The sequence below is a fragment of the Vespa mandarinia genome, unplaced genomic scaffold, assembly GCF_050613455.1.
Source record: "Vespa mandarinia isolate Hongniang unplaced genomic scaffold, ASM5061345v1 scaffold_61, whole genome shotgun sequence".
NCBI classification, from domain to species: domain Eukaryota; kingdom Metazoa; phylum Arthropoda; class Insecta; order Hymenoptera; family Vespidae; genus Vespa; species Vespa mandarinia.
The window spans coordinates 1,170,001-1,177,500 of record NW_028197195.1 but is presented as its reverse complement, the minus strand read 5'-3'; the positions used below and the strand labels follow the sequence as shown (position 1 = coordinate 1,177,500).

Here is a 7,500-nt window from a genome sequence, read left to right as displayed (position 1 = left end):
TCCGAAAGCAATGCGACTGTCGGACTTAGAAAAAAAATCGAAAATTCGATTGTACATATACGTATATAGCCTATGGGCATAATGTTAATTTCAAAGTCCGAAAGCAATGCGACTGTCGGACTTAGAAAAAAAATCGAAAATTCGATTGTACATATACGTATATAGCCTATGGGCATAATGTTAATTTCAAAGTCCGAAAGCAATGCGACTGTCGGACTTAGAAAAAAAATCGAAAATTCGATTATACATATACGTATATAGCCTATGGGCATAATGTTAATTTCAAAGTCCGAAAGCAATGCGACTGTCGGACTTAGAAAAAAAATCGAAAATTCGATTGTACATATACGTATATAGCCTATGGGCATAATGTTAATTTCAAAGTCCGAAAGCAATGCGACTGTCGGACTTGGAAAAAAAATCGAAAATTCGATTATACATATACGTATATAGCCTATGGGCATAATGTTAATTTCAAAGTCCGAAAGCAATGCGACTGTCGGACTTAGAAAAATTCCGGCCAGTCGAAGGAAAGTTATGAGAATGCTTTTCGAACCAATGCGACTGTCGGACTTGGAAAAATTCCGGCCAGTCGAAGGAAAGTTATGAGAATGCTTTTCGAACCAATGCGACTGTCGGACTTGGAAAAATTCCGGCCAGTCGAAGGAAAGTTATGAGAATGCTTTTCGAACCAATGCGACTGTCGGACTTGGAAAAATTCCGGCCAGTCGAAGGAAAGTTATGAGAATGCTTTTCGAACCAATGCGACTGTCGGACTTGGAAAAATTCCGGCCAGTCGAAGGAAAGTTATGAGAATGCTTTTCGAACCAATGCGACTGTCGGACTTGGAAAAATTCCGGCCAGTCGAAGGAAAGTTATGAGAATGCTTTTCGAACCAATGCGACTGTCGGACTTGGAAAAATTCCGGCCAGTCGAAGGAAAGTTATGAGAATGCTTTTCGAACCAATGCGACTGTCGGACTTAGAAAAATTCCGGCCAGTCGAAGGAAAGTTATGAGAATGCTTTTCGAACCAATGCGACTGTCGGACTTAGAAAAATTCCGGCCAGTCGAAGGAAAGTTATGAGAATGCTTTTCGAACCAATGCGACTGTCGGACTTAGAAAAATTCCGGCCAGTCGAAGGAAAGTTATGAGAATGCTTTTCGAACCAATGCGACTGTCGGACTTAGAAAAATTCCGGCCAGTCGAAGGAAAGTTATGAGAATGCTTTTCGAACCAATGCGACTGTCGGACTTAGAAAAATTCCGGCCAGTCGAAGGAAAGTTATGAGAATGCTTTTCGAACCAATGCGACTGTCGGACTTAGAAAAATTCCGGCCAGTCGAAGGAAAGTTATGAGAATGCTTTTCGAACCAATGCGACTATCGGACTTAGAAATTTTTTTCATTGGAAACTTATGTGAATGGGAATTTATTTCGCGCATTAGGAGACTCGGTTAATCCAGGCAATACAGTGTATCACTCTCCCCCCCCAGGCCTCTTTCACGTTAAAAGAGACTACTTTTTAAAATTCTGAACGAAACGTGTGTTTCGTTTCAATCGTCCTTTTTGTTCGAATAGTTTATGTTGGACGAATCGTGCATTTTGGTCTTATCGTGCTTTTCAGACCATCCGTAAATTTTGGTCTTTTCGTGCAAGCCGACCGGGGTGCTCCCCTATATATACCGATTATGCGGCCGAGTGGTCGGCGACGCCCGGCGAAATACACGGCGTCTTATGGGAACAAACTTGCAATTGAATCGTCCAATCGGTTTTTGTCGAGAAACACATTCAATCGACCATCTATAATATACTGGACGATATTTTGCCCATTTTTCGCCATTATATGATCTAATTTTTTAAAATTTTTGTTATATGTAATTTTGCATTGGAAACTTATGTGAATGGAAATTTATTTCGCGCATTAGGAGACTCGGTTAATCCAGGCAATACAGTGTATCACTCTCCCCCCCAGGCCTCTTTCACGTTAAAAGAGACTACTTTTTAAAATTCTGAACGAAACGTGTGTTTCGTTTCAATCGTCCTTTTTGTTCGAATAGTTTATGTTGGACGAATCGTGCATTTTGGTCTTATCGAGCTTTTCAGACCATCCGTAGATTTTGGTCTTTTCGTGCAAGCCGACCGGGGTGCTCCCCTATATATACCGATTATGCGGCCGAGTGGTCGGCGACGCCCGGCGAAATACACGGCGCCTTATGGGAACAAACATGCAATTGAATCGCCCAAACTCTTTCCGTCCAGAAACACATTCTATCGAACTTTTATACTATTCTGGACGTCTGTTTACCCTTTTTATATTATCCATGAATAAATTTGGTACTATAATGTCGTTTTCATCGAAGAATTGTTAATAACAATAGTTTTTGTTCATTAATACATTTTTTACAATAAACGCGTATTGTGTCGACGTAGGAACGTTAGATAAAGCGTATCCATCGATTTGTTTCGAAAAATTTACAAAACTCCACTCTTTATCAATTTGTTAATTAAGGGGAAAAACGAGAACTTCGTTATACATCGCAATATTGTTCCTTCGTTTAATATTATCGATAGTAAGGTCGAAATTATCGTTTTCATCGATAATTCGTTAATAACAATTGTTTTGCAAAATAATAAATTTTTAACAATAAACGCGTATTGTATCGACGAAGAAACGTTAAATAAAGCGTATACATCGATTTTTTTTGAAATATTTACAAAACTCCACTTTTTATCCATTTGTTAATTAAGGCGTAAAATGAGAACTTCGTTATACTTCGCAATATCGTTCTTTCGATTAATATTATCGATAATATGGTCGAAATTATCGTTTTCATCGATAATTCGTTAATAACAATTGTTTTGCAAAATAATAAATTTTTAACAATAAACGCGTATTGTATCGACGAAGAAACGTTAAATAAAGCGTATACATCGATTTTTTTCGAAATATTTACAAAACTCCACTTTTTATCCATTTGTTAATTAAGGCGTAAAATGAGAACTTCGTTATACTTCGCAATATCGTTCTTTCGATAAATATTATCGATAATATGGTCGAAATTATCGTTTTCATCGATAATTCGTTAATAACAATTGTTTCGCAAAATAATAAATTTTTAACAATAAACGCGTATTGTATCGACGAAGAAACGTTAAATAAAGCGTATACATCGATTTTTTTTGAAATATTTACAAAACTCCACTTTTTATCCATTTGTTAATTAAGGCGTAATATGAGAACTTCGTTATACATCGCAATATCGTTCTTTCGATTAATATTATCGATAATATGGTCGAAATTATCGTTTTCATCGATAATTCGTTAATAACAATTGTTTTGCAAAATAATAAATTTTTAACAATAAACGCGTATTGTATCGACGAAGAAACGTTAAATAAAGCGTATACATCGATTTTTTTCGAAATATTTACAAAACTCCACTTTTTATCCATTTGTTAATTAAGGCGTAAAATGAGAACTTCGTTATACTTCGCAATATCGTTCTTTCGATAAATATTATCGATAATATGGTCGAAATTATCGTTTTCATCGATAATTCGTTAATAACAATTGTTTCGCAAAATAATAAATTTTTAACAATAAACGCGTATTGTATCGACGAAGAAACGTTAAATAAAGCGTATACATCGATTTTTTTCGAAATATTTACAAAACTCCACTTTTTATCCATTTGTTAATTAAGGCGTAATATGAGAACTTCGTTATACATCGCAATATCGTTCTTTCGATTAATATTATCGATAATATGGTCGAAATTATCGTTTTCATCGATAATTCGTTAATAACAATTGTTTTGCAAAATAATAAATTTTTAACAATAAACGCGTATTGTATCGACGAAGAAACGTTAAATAAAGCGTATACATCGATTTTTTTCGAAATATTTACAAAACTCCACTTTTTATCCATTTGTTAATTAAGGCGTAAAATGAGAACTTCGTTATACATCGCAATATCGTTCTTTCGATAAATATTATCGATAATATGGTCGAAATTATCGTTTTCATCGATAATTCGTTAATAACAATTGTTTTGCAAAATAATAAATTTTTAACAATAAACGCGTATTGTATCGACGAAGGAACGTTAAATAAAGCGTATCCATCGATTTTTTTCGAAAAATTTACAAAACTCCACTTTTTATCCATTTGTTAATTAAGGGGTATAACGAGAACTTCGTTATACATCACTATATCGTTTTTTTATTTGTTATTTTCGATCGGATGAACAAAATTATCGTTTTCGTCGATTAATTGTTAATAACAATTGTTATTGCAAATTAATAAATTTTTAACAACAAAAGCATGTCGTATCGACGAAGGAATGTTAAATAAAGCGTATCCATTGATTTTTTTCGAAAAATCTATAAAACTGCACTTTTTATCCATTTGTTAATTAAGGATGTTAAAAATCAAAATTTTATAACATAGGAATACTTAATTAGATACGTATTAATATTTTGGTTTATTAAAAAATATCGATCTTATAGACAAATTTTCTTTTTCTCAATAATATATTTTTAATTTGCAATATTATTTATAATAATAATTTTTTTTTATGTGTCTTTTGTTAATAATAATGTGTTTAAACGTGAAGAATCGATTAGTAATGTATAGGAGCTCAATAAACAAAGTTTTTTTAAATTGGTCTTTTCGTTTGACCCTTTTTTCCCATAAGACTCCATGTATTTCACCGTGTGTCGCCGACCACTCGGCCGCATAATCGGTATATATAAGGGAACGTATGTTTCGGCTTGCACGAAAAGACCAAAATTGGCGAATCGTTCTAAATGCTCGATTCGACCAAAATGCACGATTCGCCCAACGTGCCATGATTATTTCGAAACGCATGATTCGCCCAAAATACACGTTTCGACCAAAATGTACGATTCGACCAAAATGTACGATTCGACCAAAATGCACGATTCGACCAAAATGTACGATTCGACCAAATTGCACGATTCGTACAAAATGTTCGATTCGTACTAAATGTACGATTCGTACAAAATGTACGATTCGACCAAAATGTACGATTCGACCAAAATGCACGATTCGACCAAAATGCACGATTCGACCAAAATGCTCGATTCGTACAAAATGTACGATTCGACCAAAATGCACGATTCGACCAAAATGTACGATTCGTACAAAATGTTCTATTCGACCAAAAAGCATGATTCGCCCAAATTGCACGATTCGACCAAAATGCTCGATTCGACCAAAAAGCACGATTCGTACAAAATGTACGATTCGAGCGTAAGTTTCGAAAATGTTATACGATTGAACGAACGATTGATTCTACCGTCGTTAAGAGTACATTATTTCTAAGTACTTAAAAGGACGGGGAGGAATTATTCGAAAGTCTTATAACGAATATGAAACTTATACGAATGGGACTCGTATATTAAGATAGAGTTATGAAATGGCTTCTCTTATATTGTAAACCTATACGAATGGAAGAAATAGAGTAAAATTGAAAGTCTCACCGAGCTGGGGCGGTGAAACTTCTCTTCCAATGACAAAGTTTTTAATGGAAACTTATACGAGTACCATTAACACGACGCTCCTTAGTCTATGTTTTTTAGCGGGAATCGATTGGTCGATTCGTTCGGCAGTTTTTTCCCATAAGACGCCGTGTATTTCGTCCAGCGTCGCCGACCACTCGGCCGCATAATCGGTATATATAAGGGAGCATATATGTCGGCTTGCACGAAACGCCCAAAATCGGCGAATCGTTCTAAATGTTCGATTCGACCAAAATGCATGATTCGCCCAAAATGCACGATTCGTACAAAATGTTCGATTCGACCAAAAAGCATGATTCGCCCAAAATGCACGATTCGTATAAAATGTTTGATTCGATCAAAATGCACGATTCGTACAAAATGTGCGATTCGAGCGTAAGTTTCGAAAATGTTATACGACTGAACGAACGATTGGATTCTCCCGTCGTCGTTACTAGTATTATATATTCTCTAAGTACTAAGAGGACGGAAGAGAATAATTGAGAAGTATTATGCCAAATATGAAACTTATACGAAACGATTTTTCATATTGTAAACTTATACGAAAGAGAGTCGTCGTCTCGTATAATTAGAGAGAAGGAGAATTTTACGAAACGGTTTCTTATTGTAAACTTATACGAAAGAGGAGAGACAGGAGTTTGTCTCGTATAATATTATTAGAGAAGAGAGAATTTACGAAACGGTTTCTTATTGTAAACTTATACGAAAGGTCGTCGTCTCGTATATTATTAAAGAGAAAAGAGAGAGATCCATTCATCCTCTCTTATTGTAAACTTATACGAATGGGGGAGCATTAGTCGAATTGTGGCGGTGAATCGTACAAGAGACACGAAGTTCTCTATCTTGTCTCTTGGTGTTTTTTTTTATTTTGCAATATTTAATAACCGTCGCCGTTCACTCGGCAGAGCCGAACGGGAATACTTTTTTTAAATTTATAATTGGAAACTAATGCGTTCGATGCTCCAGAGACTAAGTTTTTTGGCGGGAACCGGTTGGACTTTTTATCGACCAGTCCGTTCCCATAAGACTCCATGTATTTCACCGTGTGTCGCCGACCACTCGGCCGCATAATCGGTATCTTTAAGAGTATGCACGTTTCGGCCTGCTCGAAACGTGCTTGAAAAGTATATTACACATCCACACAGCATTACCACGGGTCGGTGTCTCAGACCGAATGGCCCTTATGTGGTACGCGCTTCGGCGTTGGTTAGTTCGTTGGTTTGTCTGTTGTCACATTTTTTTCTCGATATAAAAAAAGAGAGAAAAGAAGTGCGCAGAAAATCACGGCTACTTACTGAGCATCAACTCTCCTAAATCCGAGCGACAATTTAGTCTTTTTATATAATTTTAGCGGAGACGAGAGAAATATATTCTGTAGTCTCTGCGCTGAAAAGCCATCAGATCCGAACTGCCCGATACCGAATCGTTTGACCGCTGAAGACAAACTTTTCGGGGGTGTGAACTCTGTTAACGCAGTTTACACCACAATTGTCCGTCTTCAGCATAAAATCCCGACGTTCCAATAATAATTCAGTCAAACGTCCGGGATTGAGAATTGAGGCCCATAAATATATAAAAAGGGGACCCAATCTCTCTTAATACATGTTAACGGAGAGGAGAGGATAGTCTCTTCTTTCTGATTAAATATGTAAAAGCGATAGTATCGTCGTCCGGCATACGTGTCGGCGACAAAATGTGAAAGAGGATAGTCGGCGTAAGTCGTCTACTCTTCTTTCAGAAGGAGAGCTTCTTGAGCTCCCTGGTTGATCCTGCCAGTAGTCATATGCTTGTCTCAAAGATTAAGCCATGCATGTCTCAGTGCATGCCGAGCTAAGGTGAAACCGCGAATGGCTCATTAAATCAGTTATGGTTTCTTAGATCGTACCCACATTTACTTGGATAACTGTGGTAATTCTAGAGCTAATACATGCAAACCAGAGTTCCGACCAGAGAT

At 36.4% G+C, this 7,500-nt stretch overlaps 1 non-coding gene across 1 annotated transcript in view; it reads left to right on the top strand.

The window, feature by feature from the left end:
• The first annotated feature begins 7,302 nt into the window (after positions 1–7,302).
• The window catches only part of LOC118449403 (small subunit ribosomal RNA), a 1,917-nt gene continuing 1,719 nt past the window's right edge, over positions 7,303–7,500 (top strand). The window contains exon 1 of the ribosomal RNA XR_004840393.1: positions 7,303–7,500. This exon is cut by the window's right edge and continues 1,719 nt beyond it. This is a non-coding gene — a ribosomal RNA (small subunit ribosomal RNA).